The sequence below is a fragment of the Chlorocebus sabaeus genome, chromosome 25 (genome assembly GCF_047675955.1).
Source record: "Chlorocebus sabaeus isolate Y175 chromosome 25, mChlSab1.0.hap1, whole genome shotgun sequence".
NCBI lineage: Eukaryota > Metazoa > Chordata > Mammalia > Primates > Cercopithecidae > Chlorocebus > Chlorocebus sabaeus.
In genome coordinates this window covers 45167546-45187649 of record NC_132928.1, presented here as the reverse complement: position 1 = coordinate 45187649, position 20104 = coordinate 45167546, and the positions used below count along the sequence as shown (strand labels likewise).

Here is a 20104-nt window from a genome sequence, read left to right as displayed (position 1 = left end):
TCGCGTTATTCGCCCTATATGGGAGAAGCGATGTATGAAGCAGCGAGGGAATAATTAAGGCAACATAGTGATATCTTGGTGAGTTGTCATTTGTCTACACAGCGCCTTTCAGCACACACAAATGATTCTCCTTCATTTTCTTTTAAGAAGCAAGTATCGGCCGGGGCGCGGTGGCTCAAGCCTGTAATCCCAGCACTTTGGGAGGCCGAGACGGGCGGATCACGAGGTCAGGAGATCGAGACCATCCTGGCTAACCCGGTGAAACCCCGTCTCTACTAAAAAATACAAAAATCTAGCCGGGCGAGGTGGCGGGCGCCTGTAGTCCCAGCTACTCGGGAGTCTTGAGGCAGGAGAATGGCGTGAACCCGGGAGGCGGAGCTTGCAGTGAGCTGAGATCCAGCCACTGCACTCCAGCCTGGGCGACAGAGCGAGACTCCGCCTCAAAAAAAAAAAAAAAAAAAAAGAAGCAAGTATCAAAAGTGTTGCAAACTTGTAACTGCTGGACTTAATCATCTTTATTCATTCAAAAAATTTAAGCATTTACTACTGAAATTATTTTGTGTAGATGTGGCACTGTTCTACAACAAATAATTTTGTAGACCACTAATGAAAGTTCAGAGAAGGATGTATATTTGTACATGTGCTTAATTCCTAATTATATAGACTTTGGGGTAGTTCTGCATATTGTATGACCTTTTATGTTTAACTACATCACATTTTCTATTTTTGACTGAGCCTACGTGACCAAAATTGTGTCAGTTCAGCATAACTGGTACTCTGCTTTCTAACCTTCCTAGTCCTGTGTATTTTCTGCATCATGATTTATTAACAAGTACTTAGGTCATTTAGCTGAATTGTGGAGCAAGAGAGTTAGAGCTAAGATTCCCTGATTGCGAAGGTTTTGGTTCTTTGCTTCCTATATATTAGAGATTCTGTTAACTTCTATGAGACCCACGTCTTACCATCATCGATAATGCTCTAGAGACACTGCCACTTTCTTTAGGTTTAACATCTGCATTGTGTTATCTTTTAATCACGTTCTTAAATGTGACAGGAGAAAAAACAATGAGTGATAAATGCTTCTGCGTGAATAAAAATTAACTGCACATGTAATGAATACAACTTATTTTAAAATGTCTTCTGCAGCAAAATATTGTGTTGGTTAAAAGTTACCAAGCTGAGGTTAAATAGGTTTTAATTAAAAATTACAAGCTCACCCTACCCCAAAGCACTACCACATGCAACTCTAAAAATGCCAGATGGACAAAAACCTTAAAATTGTTCAACAGCACCCCCTAGCATACATAATTTCAGGCTGTCACACTAGAAAGCAAATTCTCTGTGTCATTTTTTACATGTCTAGTTACATGGGCACCTTCTTGACATTATTCCTGAATTGAATGTCTGAAGGTAATTATGAGCAGAGAATAGTGTAATCTAGCAAAATGATTTCTTGTGAAAATATTTTCAAAATGATTTTACTTGAACTCTAGCTATCCTGTATCCATTGTCTTTGCTTTGGTTGGCTGGTTCAAGGAGAGTTTTGTTTTCTTTTGGAACAAGCCATCTAGGAAAGAAAATACAAGGTTGGGGGAAGTTCTTAAAGAAGATTGTGGAAATCCACAAGGTGGATGGAGAATATTTAACCGTCTTTGGTGAATTTTAGGAACACAGTCTTAGGGGTTTGGGATCCTAAACAGTTTAACCACTCTGTGATTTAGTTTCCTCCTCTATAAAATTGAGAAATAGTAATAGTACTTGTGTCATAAGGCTGTTGTGGTTAGTGTGCACAAAGTAAATTCTCAGAGGTGATCAACAGTCATTGTTAGTATTATTTCACTGTGGATGCTTGAATGAAGTCAGGATCTACAGCCTGGGCTCTGACATTAGAGATACCTGAATTCAAACCCTCTGAGAGACCTTGGGCAAATTGCTGAAACTTGGTTTCCTCATTTTTAACTAGAAGTCATAATAGTAACTACTACTTACTACTCCAGAGTTAGAATATATATGCAAAGTGCCTAGACTGGTCTAGGTGAAAGAGATAGAACACAGCTGTTGGTCTTACAGAATAATAAAAATCCCTTCCTTCCTTCCTTCCTTCCTTCCTTCCTTCCTTCCTTCCTTCCTTCCTTCCTTCCTTCCTTCCTTCTTTCTTTCTTTCTTTCTTTCTTTCTTTCTTTCTTTCTTTCTTTCTTTCTTTCTTTCTTTCTTTCTTTTCTTTTCTTTTCTTTCTTCTTTCTTTCTTTCTTTCTTTCGACAGAGTCTTGCTCTGCCACCCAGGTTGGAGAGCAATGGCGTGATCTCAGCTCACTGCAACTTGCTCCTCCCAGGTTCAAGTGATCTCCTGCCTCAGCCTCCCGAGTAGCTGGGACTACAGGAACACACCACCACACCTGGCTAATTTTTGTATTTTTATTAGACACCAGGTTTTACCATATTGGCCAGGCTGGTCTTGAACTTCTGACTTCAAGTGATCCAGCCTTAGCCTCCCAAAGTGCTGGGATTACAGGTATGAGCCACCACACCTGGCCTAATAATAATAATAATTCTCTAAAGCTAAGAGAACAGGAGACAGTAATACTGTAACATTCTCTAAATTGGAAAGCTGAGAGAGTGAAGAGTTGGGTTTCTTAGCAAACCCAAGAAAGCCAGTTATATGTAGAATGAACCAGCGGCTCAGGAATTGCTAGCACTAGGGATCTCTGGAAACCTTAGCTGGAGTCTTTTCTAATTCAGCCATCACAGGACACAGCGAGTCACCTCTGCCATGTTTCACCTGCTGCTGACATGGCACACAGTCCAGAATTAGGAAGTGAGGTTTGAAAATTCACCTGTTTTCATTCTGCTGCCTACAGAAGTTCCACAGTAGAAAAAGGAAGGAGACCTGGATCAAAGAATAGGCTATTATGCCACTAACAGTATGACCTTAATCAAGTCCTTTATTCTCTCTAGATATTAATTAACCACTGATGTAAAATGAAGGGCTAGACTACCCTTAAAAGCGCCATCCTTGCTGCCAAACCTCATGATGTTAGAACAAAAGAGTATTTCAGGACAAGACTCTGAGGTTGACCTGGTTATTTTTCAGAACAGAATATTATATTCTGATATTATTCGTGAGGATAATTAATAGTATCTAAGAATTATTGAATATCCACCATGTTCCAGGTGCTTGTACTATCTTACTTAATCTCATTTGATATAATAATAGTGTTTTATGGGAGAGATTCTGTTATCTTCAGTCTGCAGATTAAGAAACTAAGGCTCTAAGAGTTTAAGTTACTTACAAACTTTACAAATATTAAGTGGCAGAGGCTAGCTTTTAAAGATCTGGCCACCTTCAGAGCCCTGGTTCTCTAGACCTCACCATGCACCTCTTTTCTGAACTCTGGTGCTTCTCCAGAAAGGTCATCACATTCATTCCAGTTCCTATGGTTGCTTTCAGTTTGTAGTATGACTTTATTACCTCCAACTGGAAAATTAAGTGGGTGTCCCCCTGTAAAGTGGATTGGCATTGGAGTTATAAACAAGCCAAGTACCATATTTCTCTCACAAAGTTGGTTTGCTCTGAATTCTCCAAGTCCACAGGCTACGTGTAAAAGGCCCTGCATGTGTGAAACTACACATTATTAAAGTCCTGCGTATTAAACCTTTACAGGATACGTAGTTTTCCATCGTGTCCAAACCTACACAGATCACTGTTGTTCAACAGATTATGTGGCCATTTGTCCTTGGGACTGCAGACTGTTTATAAATCTACAAGTAAATATTTCAACCAATCTGTGTATGTGAATTTTCTATTTAATGTTGATTTTGGAGTCTATAAAAATAAGGAGAGGACATTTAATAGATGGAATGAAAGAGATAATATATTAAAAGGGGAGGGGAAGCTTAGGGGAAGCTGGGGGGTGAGAACTCCTTCCAACTTTTGTTGTACATTGTTTAAAATTGCGGATTAGGGTTATAAATGCTTTTGAGGAAGGTCTCAAGAGAAGATCCCCCAGCCAAGTAGGGATGGGTACTCCCCGAGAGGAGTTGAGGTGCCCAGGCCAGCTGCTACACTGGCACTGGGAGGAGCCCCACGTTCTGCCATGCCTGCCCCCTGTTGGCTGCACGGGCCAGGGGGCTAGTAGAGGTGCCCTGCTCAACAGGAAATGACTCCCTGCCACAGTAAACTGGGTCATCTGCCCTTTTGGTTTGCTGCCTCAATTTTGCAGGTTGGAGACATTAAGGCATGACAAAACCAAGTGACACACTTCAAATCAGAGCCTAAGGAAGGGTATTGACACATGTCAAGCATCTGCTGTGTTCAGCACAGTCCAGAGCGTGCCATATATATGAGCTTGTTGTTCTCACCTCAACCCTGAGAGGTGGATTTCAGTGTGTCTTTAGATGGCAGGCATTAAGAGAAGAGTCCTAACACACAGCCTCACGTGCTTCCTCTCCATGGTGGGTTTCCTCTCTAAACCAAGACTGCTTCCCTGGTGTGCCGTAAAACCACCAGGTTGGTCACAGTTCTTTTGGGGCATAGTATGTAAGGGAAATTTCACCCATGTGGTAGCCAAGAAGTGTCAAAAAGGACAAAGTCAGAAGAAACCAAGTCATCTGGGACTACTAGATAATTCCTGGCAGGAAAGGCTGGCTGGTGGTGTGATGCTGCTCTGGAGGCTGAACTATGAACGGCTCAAGGTGAAAATTTACAAAGACTAGAGTCTCACATTCAAATGCTTGATGGAGTCAATGTGACAACAGCTGTACCTAAATCTGAGGGGCTGCTTGTCTTCTCCATCCTATTATACCATCTCCTGTCATCAGTGGCTACAGAAATAAGTCCACCTTCTCTGTGAATCAAGGTCCAAATGGCAATCCAAAGACTGTGGGATATGACCTGGGAATCTGAAAAGATGGGAACATCGTCTGTGTACAGTCTAACCATCTGAAAAACATCCCTGAGAAACACAATCAGGTGGCACAGTACGATGAAGTATTCCTTCCACAGTCTCCAACAGAGCCCTGCCTTCTGCTTCAGGAAGGTCGATACTGGTATGAGCTCACAGTCCGCACCAATAGCCTAAGGCACACAATGGCTGTCATCACATTCCATCCCCAGGAATTAAGTCCAGGGGAGCTCCGTGTTCAGAAGGAGACTGTAAAGGAATTTTTCATTAAAGGTCCTGGAGCAGTCCATGACTTGACCTCAACTGACTTCCAGGAAAGCACCATGACCCGTTTCAGCCATTATCAGTCCGCCTACTACTCTTGTTTGGGGAACCTCATATCTTTAAAGATCTCCTGGGCTTGAAAGTCTGCATTTCTCCAGATGCCTTTTTCCAGATTAACACTGCTGGTGCAGAGATGCTATACTGGATTGTAGGGAAGCTGAGTGGAGTGAACTCTAACACCATCCTCCTTGCCATCTGCTGTGGAACTGGTGTGATCAGCCTCCCTCTGGCTCAGCACGTCACAAGTCCTTGGGATTCTGTTGGTGGGGCAGGCAGTGGAGGATGCCAGGCGGACTGCAGCCTACAATGGCATCAGTAGCTTTGAGTTTCATACTAGTCAAGCAGAGATTTTTCCAGGGCTGCTAAAGTCAAAGGAAGATGGATGGTTAATTGTTGCTATGGTGAACCCAACCCGTGCTGAACTGCATTACAAGGAAGTTAAAGCCATTTGAAACTTCAAGGCCCTCCACACACTAGCTTTTGTTTCCTGCAAACCCCAAAATGAAACCACAAGGAATGAACCATGCTGAAAGTTCCAGGGGCTAATCTTGAGACAACTAAGCATGAAGGCTGAGCTGTGAAATTCCAGAGATGGCCTCAAGGCAGTTAATCCACAACCCAGCCATTGTTGAGATGACACTCAGCTTCCCTCCAGGCACCGTGACTGAAGACAGCCACCAGAATAAGACACCCAGACCTGGTACCCAGCACACTCCTGCACACCTCCCATACCATGTTCACCATTTTAAAAACCTCTCTCTAGCCTAAAGTGTGAAGTGATTCCCTTGAGGCTAGAGCCCAGGCATTGTCCTATCTGTTAGCATTTGACAGTGACTTTCCTTTTACCACATACACACACAAAAAAATGTGGTAAAACATACATAACATAAAATTTATCATCTTAATCATTTTTGAGAATATAATTCAGTGGCATTAAGTACATTCACATTGTTGTGCAACCATCACTGCCATCCATCTCCAGGACTTTTTTCATCTTGCAAAACTTAAACATTTAAACACTGACCCCTCCTTCCTCCTTGCCCCCGGTCACTGGCAACCTCCATTCTACTTTCTGTCTCCATGAATTTGACTACTCCAGGCTGCTGTGCGTTTTAGAGAAATTCTTACGTGATATAAGAGAATTATAAGAGAATTATAAGAGTATTATAAGAGAATAATACTTGATATTTATTAGCATTACAACCTAAAAGTCTTATGGTGAAAACATATCAAAGATATTTAGAGTAAAATGATGCATGTTAAGCTCTTTTTCCTCCTTGAAATAACTTAAAACCTGTTTTTTAAAAAACACCCTGAGGTTCTTATAACTCAGCTTAAAAGTGATGGTGCCCATGCACTGGGGTGACTGCTGTTTCTTGCTCTCTTTTTCTCCCATGGAGAGCCACAATCGCAATTTTAGTCAAGGTTACAGTGAAAGCACCACTCCTTCCCTTTGATGGTCCTCCATTGTTGTGCGTCAGCGCCAAAGGTCATTCTGCCCTTTCTGTGCCCAGCTTCATTCTGAGTGGGAGTAACGTTGCTGAACCGTGTAGCACAAAAGTAAAGGAGGACAAATGCTCTTTCGTTCATTCTTCCAGCAAACCTGTATTGAATGCCTATCACATTACCTACTATATACAAAGATGGATAAGACATGAACAGCATCTTTAGGGGCTTGCATTTTATTAGGTTGAAACATTTAAAGTAGTCCGTAGTAAGAAGAGACAGATATGTAAACAGATAAGCCAGGGCGTTGGGATAAGTCTCTGCCAAGAACAGGGAGGGAGACAGTCGTTCTACCCAGGACGAGAGGGCGTCAGCATGGTGTTTCCTTTTGCTTTTCTTCACAAGCATGATGGAGCGTGCCATGCTACCTTGACTAGCTTCTGCAGTTCCTTTTCATAGTCTCTGGAGGAACTGGAGTTGTTCCAGTGATACAGAGCAGTAGAGCAGGTGGTGGTTTGCTAATTTGGACAAGGCAGCAGCAGTTCCCATTGCCACTTGTTTCTCACTTCCATCATCAGTGGTCATTAAGTGAAAGTGTGCACGTTTTCTAGAGCGTGGTTGAAAATCCTTTTGTATACAGATAAGTTGAATTCTGTTACTTGCCTTACACTTTGTCAGAGGCTGAACTTTTCTTTGGAAGGTTAAATGAGGAAATGCTCATTCATTTCTGGATTACAGTATTCTCCTTTCAAATAAAATTACCTAAATAGACAACTACTTAATTTGAGGGAAAAAATAAAATTAAACTCCAGATTGGGTGCAATGACCGGTGCCTCTGGTCCAAGCTACTTGGGAGGCTGAGGATGGAGATCACCATCCTTGGAGAACTCCAAGGATGGAGTTCTAGGACAGCCTGGGCAATATAGCAAGGCTTCCATCTCTAAAAAATAAAATAGATAATAAAACTTTGTACAACACAGAGTGATGATAGAAACTGGTTGTGACAGGGTGGTACTGTTTTGAAGACTGGGGCCAGGGATGTCAGAACAGTGAGCTAGGACTGGTAAAGGACTCACTGTTGTCAGTTCAGGAAGAGGCCTCTGTGCTGTGGAGAGGACTATGGCATAGCCATATGTCCTAAGCCAAAGCCTACAGAAGCCAAGAATTTAGGGCCGTTTAACTGAGTATTCAAAAAGTAGCATGGACACTGCAGTCTGGTCTATCCAAATCATCCTCGGAACTGCAGTTTCCTCTTGACAATAGATAAAGGATATTTATTTGAGGGAAAAGCTGCCACTTAGTTACATAATATCATTCTGCCTTGGTTACCCTGGAACAAGGAATTAGGTAGAGGTGGCAAACAAATTTTATACTATATATATATATATATATTTTTTTTTTTTTTTTTTTTTTTTTTTTTTTTTTGAGACGGAGTCTCGCTCTCTCGCCCAGGCTGGAGTGCAGTGGCCCGATCTCGGCTCACTGCAAGCTCCGCCTCCCGGGTTTATGCCATTCTCCTGCCTCAGCCTCCCGAGTAGCTGGGACTACAGGCGCCCGCCACTGCGCCCGGCTAATTTTTTGTATTTTTTACTAGAGACGGGGTTTCACCGGGTTAGCCAGGATGGTCTTGATCTCCTGACCTCGTGATCCGCCCTTCTCGGCCTCCCAAAGTGCTGGGATTACAGGCTTGAGCCACCGCGCCCGGCCATACTATATTAAATAAGATTTAAATATATATTTTTCAGGCACAACTTTTTAATTTTTTTTTTCGCTTTGTTTTTAAATCAGTGAAAGACAATGGATCCTAGAAGCTGCCGTGATCTAAGTAGCAGCAAGTTTGTGCACATGTCCTTTCTGATTTGTTCTTTTGAGTGTTTAAATAATGTTTACTATGTTTAAATTGTGTTAAATATGCTGCAATGTGTTAAATATGTTTAAGTTACAATTTTGTTTAAATTACCTCACTGCTGCCACAGGCCCCCTTGCGTGAAATTCTGCACTATGCATACTAATTGTAGTAAAGTTACCCCTGTATCCCAGGTGGGGAAAACAACTCTGGAAGATAATTTCCACTGAAGTCTAACCAAACTTCATTAAATGGATTCTGATAAGATTATAAATGACATGAAAAATAACATTTTAACATCAGGTCATCAATTTAAGAAAAGGGTATGCTTAGACACATGTTTAAAGTTTTTGAAAAGTAATATTCTGCCCTCCTATGGTCCTCAGAATTAAAGCATAGTGAACAGGAAAGAAAAGGAAAATAATGCAGCCGAGTGCTAAGGCAGAACATCTTGCCAGATGGAATGAAGGTGACGTATTCACAGTCATGGGTTGCTTAACCACGGGGAAACGTTCTAAGAAATGCATCCTTAGGTAATTTGTCATCATGTGAACCTCATAGACTGAACTTACACAGGTTCTACACACCCAGGCTCTATGGTCTAGCCTGTTGCTCCCAGGCTACAAACCTGTACAGCATGTCACTGAGCTGAATCTTGCAAGCATTTATACACAGTGATAAGTATTTGTCCATCTAAACATCTCTAAGCACAGAAAAGGTATAGTGAAAATACTGTATTATAATCTTACGGGCCCCCTGTCATATATGCAGTTCATCGGTGACCGAGATGCTGTTGTGCAGCATGTGACTGTCTGACAACTGGCTCTCCCTAGTATCAACACCGGCTATATGTATTACTTGGTCAACTTGAATGACCTTTTAGAAGAATTTTGATTGCCTTTCGAGTGGGCTTTATCTTACCGGTTATACCTGGTCCCTCTACCCACTGTTGTTTGCTGGAGACACTTCATCCCTTTCCGTGACTTGCCTGGCCTTGACTTGCTTTGGGCTGGAAAGGGGCAGCGGCTGTTTCTCAGCTATGGCCATTGGGGGATTTCCAGGGTTCTTGCCCTGTCATTAAAATTGTGTGTCCCTTCTAGACCTCTCTCATCGTTAGGTATTGGAACATAAGGGGGGAGTTTTAAAGTATGTGGACTGTTCTTTTCCTCATCCTCTTTAATTTACATAGATTTGGCCTTTTTAAGAATGTAAAATATTTATTGAAAGAGGTGGACATGCAGAACTTCTATCCCCTCTTGGCCAGTAACTCTATGGCCTTGTTTCCTTGTTGTTCTTAATGTTCTCATCTGTGGGAATGCTTACCTCATATAGTTGTTGTGAGGATTGAATGATAACAGTTAATACAGATGTTTTGCAAGATTTTTTAAAAATATGCTTCAGGCCGGGCACGGTGGCTCATGCCTGTAATCCCAGCACTTTGGGAGGCTGAGGCAATAATAGTAATGGCTGACATCTATTGGGCTCTTAGCACATGGCAGGACTTGTGCCTGGCATTTCATCCGCATTAACTTAGTTAATGCTCACAGGCCTTAGTCAGGTGTCTGGCTCTTGGGAGGGGTGCTGTCAATGAGAGCTATTATTTTGGTTGTTATTGTGTTTATAATTACAAGAGACCATAAGAGACAAGGAATCAAAAGCTGTGTTTCTCCATTGTCAGATTATCAAGGGAACATCAGTGAAGAACACACATAAGACCTCATATAAGGAACAAATCAAGCACGATTGTGTCTGTATTCTAGCAGTTTGTCATCTACAACGTACAACTCTTTGAGAAAGGAGGCGTAGGAAGAGGGAACGAGGGAGTGCGAACATGTATATAGAAAAATGGACCAGTATGCATGCTGTTCTGTTCTGTTTTGTTTTGTTTTGCAAGCATGTTTTCTGGAAGATGACTGTTGGACAGTGGATGTAGCACTAACATTTGTGAGTTTTCATTTCAGCAGTTTACTGCAGTGAAATTTAGAGAAATGGGATAAAGTCTCTAACATTTCTAGTAAGTTCTTTCAATCAGAAAACCGTGGAGTTTGGTAAAAATCATTGTTGAAGATGATCATTGGTAAAAGTTTCTACTGCATTATGGTATAAGCCAGGATCCAAGCAAGATTTTTTTAAAATTATGCTTCAGGCTGGGCACGGTGGCTCATGCCTGTAATCCCAGCACTTTGGGAGGCTGAGGCAGGTGGATCATGAGGTAAGGAGTTTGAGACCAGCCTGACCAACATGGTGAAACCCCGTCTCTACTAAAAATACAAAAATTAGCCAGGCATGGTAGTGTGCACCTGTAATCCCAGCTACTCAGGAGGCTGAGGCAGGAGAATCGCTTGAACCGGGAGGCGGAGGTTGCAGTGAGCCGAGATCACGAGATCACGCCACTGCACTCTAGCCTGGGAGACAGAGCAAGACTCCTTCTCAAAAAAAAAAAAAAAAAAACCGCTTCAGTCAAGCGGATGCCCCTTTGTATGTAAGTCTCGTGGTGCAGGCACTCTCTCAGTCCATGATCACTTTGGATGATTGCAGAGATCTTCTGTCAGAATCAACTTTGTTTCTAATGGAGGGAAAAAAACTAGTTTAATGTAGTCATTATTGCTGTGTGTCACTGTAAACAGCCTTTTAACCCTTTTCCATTTGCCCTGAGAATACTCACTGATGGCACTTGCAGCTGCGGCGTTCGCCCCAAGATAACTTTCACCATGCAATATCTCTTTTAATGTTATTTTCACATCACGCTAGTATATCGACTTTGGAAACAAAAGGCATCATTCTATTCATAGCATTCTGTTTTTAGTAGTGGTATTTCCATTTACAAAATACAGTAATTCTCAATCACTGAAAATGTTAAGTCCTAGAAAACGTAGCATTCCTACGCGTGATATTAACATCATTCTCGAAGAGTTCTTGGCCGAAGATTCATTTGATAAATCCGATTTGTCTGAAATAGACGTTTCTGATGATTCAGATGATTCTGATGTTAGTTGTGTTTAGAAATAACTCCAAAAACGATTTGTATATTTTATTTTCACATTGAAAGTCAGATTTGCTTCAGCCTCAGAGAGCATGTTTACGTAAAATTAAGTAAGTGCTGGCAGCGAGCTTCACTTTTTTTTTTCTAAACAGGAAAAGGGTTAGCAGTTACTTTGAAAAAATAATATGGTAAGTGGTGAATAATGTGGAGTATTGATGGCCTGGAATTAAAAATGATGACAGGTTCATTCATACCCCAAACCTCACCATCAAGCAATATATCCTTGGTACAAACCTACACATGTACCCCCTGAATATAAAAGTTGAAATCTTTAAAAAATTAAAAATAAAATAAATAAAAAATTCAAACCGCATTTTACTTCAAAGTAGAAATGAAGATAGGCCGGGCACCATGGCTCATGCCTGTAATACCAGCACTTTGGGAGGCCGAGGCAAGCAGATCACCTGAGGTCAGGAGTTCAAGACCAGCCTAGCCAACATGACGAAACCCCGTCTCTACTAAAAAAAAAAAAATACAAAAATACAAAAATACAAAAATTAGCTGGGCGTGGTGGTGCACGCCTGTAATCCCAGCTACTCGGGAGGCTGATACAGGAGAATTGCTTGAACCTAGGAGGTGGAGGTTGCAGTACCACCACATTCCAGCCTGGGTAATGGAGCAAGACTCCGTCTCAAAAAAAAAAAAAAAAAAAAAAAAATGAAATGAAGATAATATATGCTTTGGAAACATCAGAAGACTCAAACATTTTGTGATTCTAAGTGATTGTGAAAACTCTGATGTCAGATGCATCTGAAAAGTTTAAATTGTTTCATGAAATGTGCATATGGAAAAAGTAATACTTCTAAATATGATTTTTACATAATATATGAATTTAAATATATGTATGTCACTGAATTAACAAACCATGTAAGTAGTCAACTGAAGGTTTCAACCACATCCCTAAAGGATTATGTATTTATATTTGCCAAGACACATTTCTGAGGATCTCATTGGAAAGACAGGAACCACTTTACATTCAAACCTATATGATTCATTAAAGCTCTTAATCATGTTCTTTAACTTTTTTTTTCTTTGCCTTTTACTCAAGTAGGAAAAGATTTTCACTGAAGTGGAGAGGCAAGGAATAAGGGCAAAAGGAAACTGGCTCTTAAGACTGATTTGCCTAGCAGGACCTAGAGGGCGTGAAAAGAATGGAGAGAATGTGCTTATTATATATTTAATGAACCCTTAATTTGAAAGCTTCCTAGTGAAAGAGCCTCAGAGGGAAGAGCCATGAGAGCAGCAGGGGACGTGGGTCATTTGTTCTCACTCTTTGTCCCTGACAAGCTGCTGTCCCTGTCGGGCTGTGGAGGGCCCAGTCTTGTCACTATCCCGCATCCACAGGATGAGCTCGGCTCGGGTGTCTTAGGGGAATATACACCAAATTTGAGGGCAAGTGTGAAGAAAGATAGTATGGGAGTTTTTAAGAAAGCTTCTAAAAGGCCGAAAAGATAAGCAAATGAAGAAACTCGGGGCTGAACACACCACTTTAAAGGACTGCAGGATCAATTCTGTTTGCAGAGTTTAGAATGAAGAGATTTCTAGCAGTACGTTTCTCAAAAAGGAAAGAAGGGAGAAAAAAAGAATGGCGCTTAGTCTCTGTTGCCTAAATACCATATTTCAATTTTGAAGAACATTTTTAACCCAAATTCTAGCTACAACCCGTCTCTTCCTAGCAGCCTTGGACTAAAAGTACCTCAGAAATAGAACAATGCCAGATTTGATTATTGACTGTTCAGATTGTGTGTAGAAATCTAGTGACTGGCTCTACATTGTAAAATAATTATAGCACGACAGATATGACACTTGTATTAGCTGAAAAGCCAAGAAGGTGAAGGGGTACACTGTTAAGATATTGACTTCCCTTCATTTACTCTGACTTCTGATGGGAAGAGGTTGCAGAGGGGTATGGAAGAGGGTGTATGAGTAAGGACCTAAATTTACAATTAACCAGAACTAATGATAGAAGTGCTGGAAGAAGTAATACATGAAAACAATCCATTTTTTCCATTAGTGAAAAACTTAAAACCCCTGTATATGAAAACACAAAAAGGTAAAAAATAAAAAAAAAATAAAAAAAAAAACTTAAAAAAAATCATAATACATGCAACAGAATCCATACACTTTATATATACTAACAGAAAAAAATTTGATACAAAGAGTTCATACCAGATGAATTAGAGAGGTGTTAGCTATGGCTTCTATTCTCCTAGCAAAGCCCCTGACCCCTGCTAAGAAACCTCCTAACCCCTTCACACAGTGTAGGCACATGACTAAAGGTAGGCTAACCAGTGTTTCCCTGGGATGCTTGTAATTGGTACAAACAGGAAGACCCTCTTGCCTTTTGGGCCACAGAAGTGGAAGGATTGAATCTGGGGTTGCCAGGAGGTCATGAAAAAAAATGAAACCAAGGTGACAAACAAAAAATGGGAGACAGGGGCCGGGCACAGTGGCTTAAGCCTGTAATCCCAGCACTTTGGGAGGCCGAGACGGGTGGATCACGAGGTCAGGAGATCAAGACCATCCTGGCTAACACGGTGAAACCCCGTCTCTACTAAAAATACAAAAAATTAGCTGGGCCTGGTGGCGGGTGCCTGTGGTCCCAGCTACTCAGGAGGCTGAGGCGGGAGAATGGCGTGAACCCGGGAAGTGGAGCTTGCAGTGAGCCGAGATCACGACACTGCACTCCAGCCTGGGCGACAGAGCAAGACTCCATCTCAAAGTCTCAAAAAAAAAAAAAAAAAAAAAAAAAAAAAGAATGGTCAGGGAGACAGAGGGCATTGCTTGACTCCCTGAATTCAGTGAGGCCCAAGCCTGATCAGCTTCATTGTTAGGTAAACCAATGTATCACTTTTCTGCAGAGGTAAAACAAGTTGAGTTTCTGTCACTTTTGTTGTTGTTGTTGTTGACATAGAGTCTCACTCTGTCACCCAGGCTGGAGTGCAGTAGCACAATCTGGGCCCACTGTAACCTCCGCCTCCTGGATTCAAGCAGTTCTCCTGCCTCAGCCTCCTGAGTAGCTGGAATTATAGGCATGCTCCACCACATCCTGCTAATTTTTGTATTTTTAGTAGAGACGGGGTTTCCCAATGTTGGCCAGACTGGTCTCAAACTCCTGACCTCAGGTGATCCACCCACCTGGGCCTTCCAAAGTGCTGGGATCACAGGCAGGAGCCACTGTGCCCCGCCTCTGTGACTTTTGAGTGAAGGAGTCCTAACTGCTACAGAACAGACAGTTCTCAGAACCTTCTATCCTCTCGCTGTCTTGCCAGTTCCTCTGCTCTGTCCTCATTGGCACTGCCCTCTGCATTGCCCTGGCCAACTGAAATTTCTTCTCCCTCTGTTGTCCAGGGTCCTCTGAAGCCTCCACTACCACCCAGCTTCAGGCCCGCCCTTGTGCAGTCACTGTCTATGGCAATGCTCAACTAAACAGACCGCCCTGTTTTCCTCCCCGGGATTACTGCAGCAGGCTCCTAAGCAGCCTCCCTACCTCCAGTTCTCACGCGTGCTGCTGCCAGAGTGGGCTTTCGAGAACTCAGATCCACTCCTGTGACTTTCCTGCTTAAAACCCTTCAGAGGCTCTCCCCATGACTTTTGGAATAAAACCACAAATCCTTAATTTGTTTTGCAAGGCCCTGGGGATCTGGCAGAGGTACACAGCTCGGCTTCATCCCCCGCCGGCCTGCACTCCGTACTCCAGCCAGGAGCCAAGCCGATGCTGTAAATGGGTTGAGACTTTTGGGGACTTTAGGATGGATGAACGCATTTTGCATGTGGGGTGGGTGTGAATCTTTACAGTCCAGAGGGCACACTGTGGTAAGCTGAAGTATGATGTCCACATCCAAATCCACGGAACCTATAAATATTTTATTTACTTAAAATATTTATTTTATTTATGTAAAATACCTATTTATTTTACATGGTAAAAGACACTTTACAGATGTGATGAAATTAGGGATCTTGGCTTTATCTCGAATGCTTTGAGTGGACACAGTATAATCCCAAGGATTCTTACAAGAGGGAAGCAAGAGAATCAGACTTAGAGAAAGAAGATGTAATAACAAGCAGAGATTGGAGAGAGAAGATATATTACACTGCTGGTGTTGAAGATGGAGAAAGGAGCTGTGGACTGAGGCGGGTTGGTAATGTGTAGAAGCTAGAAAGGCAATGAAACAGGTTCTCTCCTGTCACCTTCAGAAGGAAGGCGGCCCTCCAGAAGTGTCACGTCATAAATCTATGTCATTTAAGCCACTGAATGTGTGTTAATTTGTTATAGCAGCAATAGGAAAATAATATAGCAGATTTTCTGGGCACTGACAGTTTTGGAATTAAAGAGAGTTGTGGGTGTGTCCAGCTTGTTCAGGAAGTCTGGAGTCTGATTTTAATTTTTGGCTGGCTTCTATGGCACAATGAGTGTGAGAAAAATGATCTGCCTTTAAGGAAAACTAGATCATTTAACTTTTTGTTTTTAGCTTTGACATGTGCAGTTTCTCAATTCAGTGGGAAAAAAAACTGGCAAGGTTTTGGTTAGTCACAGAAAAAGTTCAGCAATTCTGCGCAAATGGTGGGTTTTATTTGTTAAAATATCAAAGACACGATGGATGATACATTTCTTTGTTACAATATTTTGTTAACTTTTATCAATGTAATTTTATTTTTCTGGCCATATTTTTATCCACCAGAAAAATCTAGTTTTAAAGCATGTTTATTTTATTTTGTGGTAGTCAGGTTTTTGTTTGGTTGTTTGTTTTTGTTTGTTTTTGTTTTAGACAGAGTCTCGCACTGTCACCCAGGCTGGAGTGCAGTGGTGCCATCTCAGCTCACTTCAACCTCCACCTCCTGGGTTCAAGCATTTTCTGCTGCCTCAGCCTCCGAGTAGCTGAGATTACAGGCGCCTGCCACCACGCCCAACTAATTTTTTGTATTTTTAGTAGAGGTAGGGTTTCACTATGTTGGTCACGCTGGTCTTGAACTCCTGACCTCGTGATCCACCCACCTCAGCCTCCCAAAGTGTTGGGATTATAAGCGTGAGCCACCACGCCTGGCCAGTAGTCAGGTCTAAAATGCAGTCTCCTGGGCACCAGGCAACAGGCATAGTTAATAGTTGAATTCCTAAGATCTTTGGTCTTATTTTGAATCACGGTGAATGTGATTCCCATTCACATGTGTTTTGTCTCATTTGATAATCGGAGAGGAGAAATGAGAAATGGAGAAAACAAGGCAGGGTTGTATGTATGCAACTTTCTGGGGTATAAACCACAGATTTTTGTCTCTCTTCCATTTTATTGTGTCCAAGTGACATTTAGCATAATTGACTAGTCCTGTTCCACTACAGTAAGCTAATCAAGTACTTTTAGTTTGTTTTGAAGTTTAAGCTCCAAGTGGCATTTTGGCCCAGTTTAAATTATCAATATAGCTTTTTCTATATTTCTGTGAAATGCACATATGTTCGTAACAAATAAGATACCTGACAGAGTTGCATATCAGACTACTAAGAAGAGGAGACCTCTATGATTAATCTGATAGTTAGATAATTCTGTGTTCAAGAGTACATTCATATTTTATTAATTAGCATTATGGTAGTTATTAAAGTTATTCATAAATATTCCAATTCTCCTCCTTCCAAGCACAAGAGTAGGATTGTATAAAGGGGCTTCAAAAAATTCATGGTAAAATGGAATTAAAAAATAAGAATATAAACTTTCTCAACTTATTCAACATAAGCTCTGTCACATTTGAGACAGTTTTGTAAGCAATTATATCTGTCATTTAGTCCATCCCTAAAGAACTGAGGACTTGGCATCCAACCTCTTGTGAAGGTTAAAAAAAAAAAAAAAAAGAAATAAAAAAGAACAGAGGGTCTTGGGAATTTAACCATATCAATGCAGGTTTTTTTGTTTTTTGTTTTTGTTTTTGTTTTTTAAATAAATTATAAAATGTATATATATTATTTAATCTTAACACTTATTCAAGTTACCTATTTAATTCTTTTTTTTATTATTATTATTATCTTTAAGCTCTAGGGTACATGTGCACAACGTGCAGGTTTGTTACATATATATACATGTGCCATGTTGGTGTGCTGCACCCGTTAACTCATGATTTACATTAGGTATATCTCCTAATGCTATCCCTTCCCCCTACCCCCTCCCCACAATAGGACCCAGTGTGTGATGCTCCCCTTCCTGTGTCCAAGTGATCTAATTGTTCAATTCCCACCTATGAGTGAGAACATGTAGTGTTTGGTTTTCTGTTCTTGCGATAGTTTGCTGAGAAGGATGGTTTCCAGCTGCATCCATGTCCCTACAAAGGACCTGAACCCATCCTTTTTTATGGCTGCATAGTATTCCATGGTGTATATGTGCCACATTTTTTTTTTGTTGTTTTTTTAACATGTTAGCTGAATAAAAATGGGTGCCCTTTAAAGATTCTTTGTTTGTTTGTTTGTTTGTTTGTTTTTTGAGACAGAGTCACTCCATTGCCCAGGCTGGAGTGCATTGGCACCATCTTGGCTCATTGCAACCTCTACCTCCTGGATTCAAACAATTCTTGTGCCTCAGCCTCCTGAGTAGCTGGGACTACAGGAGTGCACCACCATGCCTGGCTAATTTTTTTCTTTTTTTCTTTTTTTTTTTTAACTAGAGATGGAGTTTCACCATGTTGGCCAGGCTGGTCTCAAACTCCTGGCCTCAAGTGATCTGCCTGCCTTAGCCTCCTGAAGTGCCGAGGTTATAGGCATGAACTTCTGCACCTGAGCTAAAGATTTTTCTTTTTTTTAAATATAAGCTGGGTGTTTGTTTGTTTGTTTGTTTTTAAGAGACAAGGTCTCACCGTGTTGCCCAGTCTGGTCTTGAACTCCTGAGCTCAAGCAATCCTCCCACCTCAGCATCCCATCAATATTTTCTTTTTTTTTTCTTTTTTTAATTTTTTTTTTTTTTTAAGACAGAGTTTTGCTCTTGTCACCTAGGCTGGAGTGCAGTGGCATGATCTTGGCTCACTGCAGCCTCCACCTCCAGGATTCAAGTGATTCTCCTGCCTCAGTCTCCTGAGTAGCTGGGATTACAGGCATGTGCCACCACATCTGGCTAATTTTTGTATTTTTAGTAGAGGCGGGGTTTCACCATATTGGTCAGGCTGGGCTCCAACTCCTGACCTCATTATTCACCTGCCTCGGCCTGCCAGAGTGCTGGGATTACAGGCATGAGCCACTGTGCCCAGCCCAAGATTTTCTTAAAATAGAGATTACTCCTTGTGTGAAAGATTTCTTTAAGATTAGGAAACAAAAAGTCAGAAGGAGCCAAATCAGGACTGTATGGTGGATGCCTAATGATTTCCTATCAAAACCCTTGCAAAATTGCCCTTGCTTGATGAGGGGAATGAGCAGTAGCCTTGTCATGGTGGAGAAGGACTCTCCAGTGAAGCTTTCTGGGGCATTTTTCTCCAAAAGCGTTGGCTAACTTTCTCAAAACACTCTCCTAATAATCAGGTGTTATCATTCTGTGGCCTTCCAGAAAGTCAACAAGCAAAATGTCTTGAACATCCCTAAAACTTTTTACCATGACCTTGACTCTTGACTGGTTCACTTTTGCTTTATGTAGACCACTTCCTCCTCTTGGTAGCCATCACTTTGATTGTGCTTTGTCTTCAGGATTGTACTGGCAAAACCGTGTTTCATATCCTGTTACAATCCTTTGGGGAAATGGGGATCAGGTTCTTGATCCCACTTATTTGAAGTTTTCATTGAGAGCTCTGCTCTTGTCTGCAGCTAATCTGGGTGCAACAGTTTTGGCACCCATCGAATGGAAAGTCTACTCAACTCGAATTTTTCAGTCAGACTTACATAAGCTGAACCAATTGAGATGTCTATAATGTTGACTATTGTTTCTGCTGTTAATCATTGGTCCTCCTCAAATAGGGCATGAACGAGATTGATTTTTTCCTTGCAAATTGATGTGGATGGTCTGCCCCTGTGGGCTTCATCTTCACCATCATCTCATCCCTTCTTAATATGAATTATCCACTTGTAACCTGCTGATTTCTTTGGGGCATTGTCTCCATAAACTTTTCATCAAGCATCAATTATTTCACCATTCTTCCACTTAAGCTTCACCATAAATTTGTTGTTTGTTCTTGCTTCAGTTTTAGTAAAATTCATATTGCTCTGATAGGGGCTGTTTTCAAATTGATATTTTATCCTTTTTAGTGCCTTGAACTAGATTCTGTTCAAACATGTTATAACTAGTCAGTACGAATTTATCTTGGTGGAAAAAAATTTGAAATCCATGCATAATTTTTTCATAATACACATTTTCCATGAACTTTTTGAAAACCCCCCCTTTTTTTTTTCCACTCTCTTGAATTTAGATGTGGTCCTGTGGTATGCTTTGTCCAAGTAAGTAGGAACATGTAACCCTTGCTGAACTCCAGCCATAGTGATTATAAAAGCACCTGTTGACATGGGGCCTCCATTAACCCAAGTTGCTGAGTGGTTATATTAAGCAGAGCCATCCTGCAGCCTGTGCTGGTCATGTAGCGTGTGCAGGA

The 20104-nt window shown here is 41.4% G+C and overlaps 1 protein-coding gene and 1 pseudogene across 1 annotated transcript in view; both read left to right on the top strand.

The window, feature by feature from the left end:
* Positions 1-20104, top strand: part of C25H1orf21 (chromosome 25 C1orf21 homolog) — a 236971-nt gene that overhangs the window by 177228 nt on the left and 39639 nt on the right. The window lies entirely within an intron of this gene.
* LOC103230442 (tRNA (uracil-5-)-methyltransferase homolog B-like) lies at positions 1483-18861 on the top strand (annotated as a pseudogene).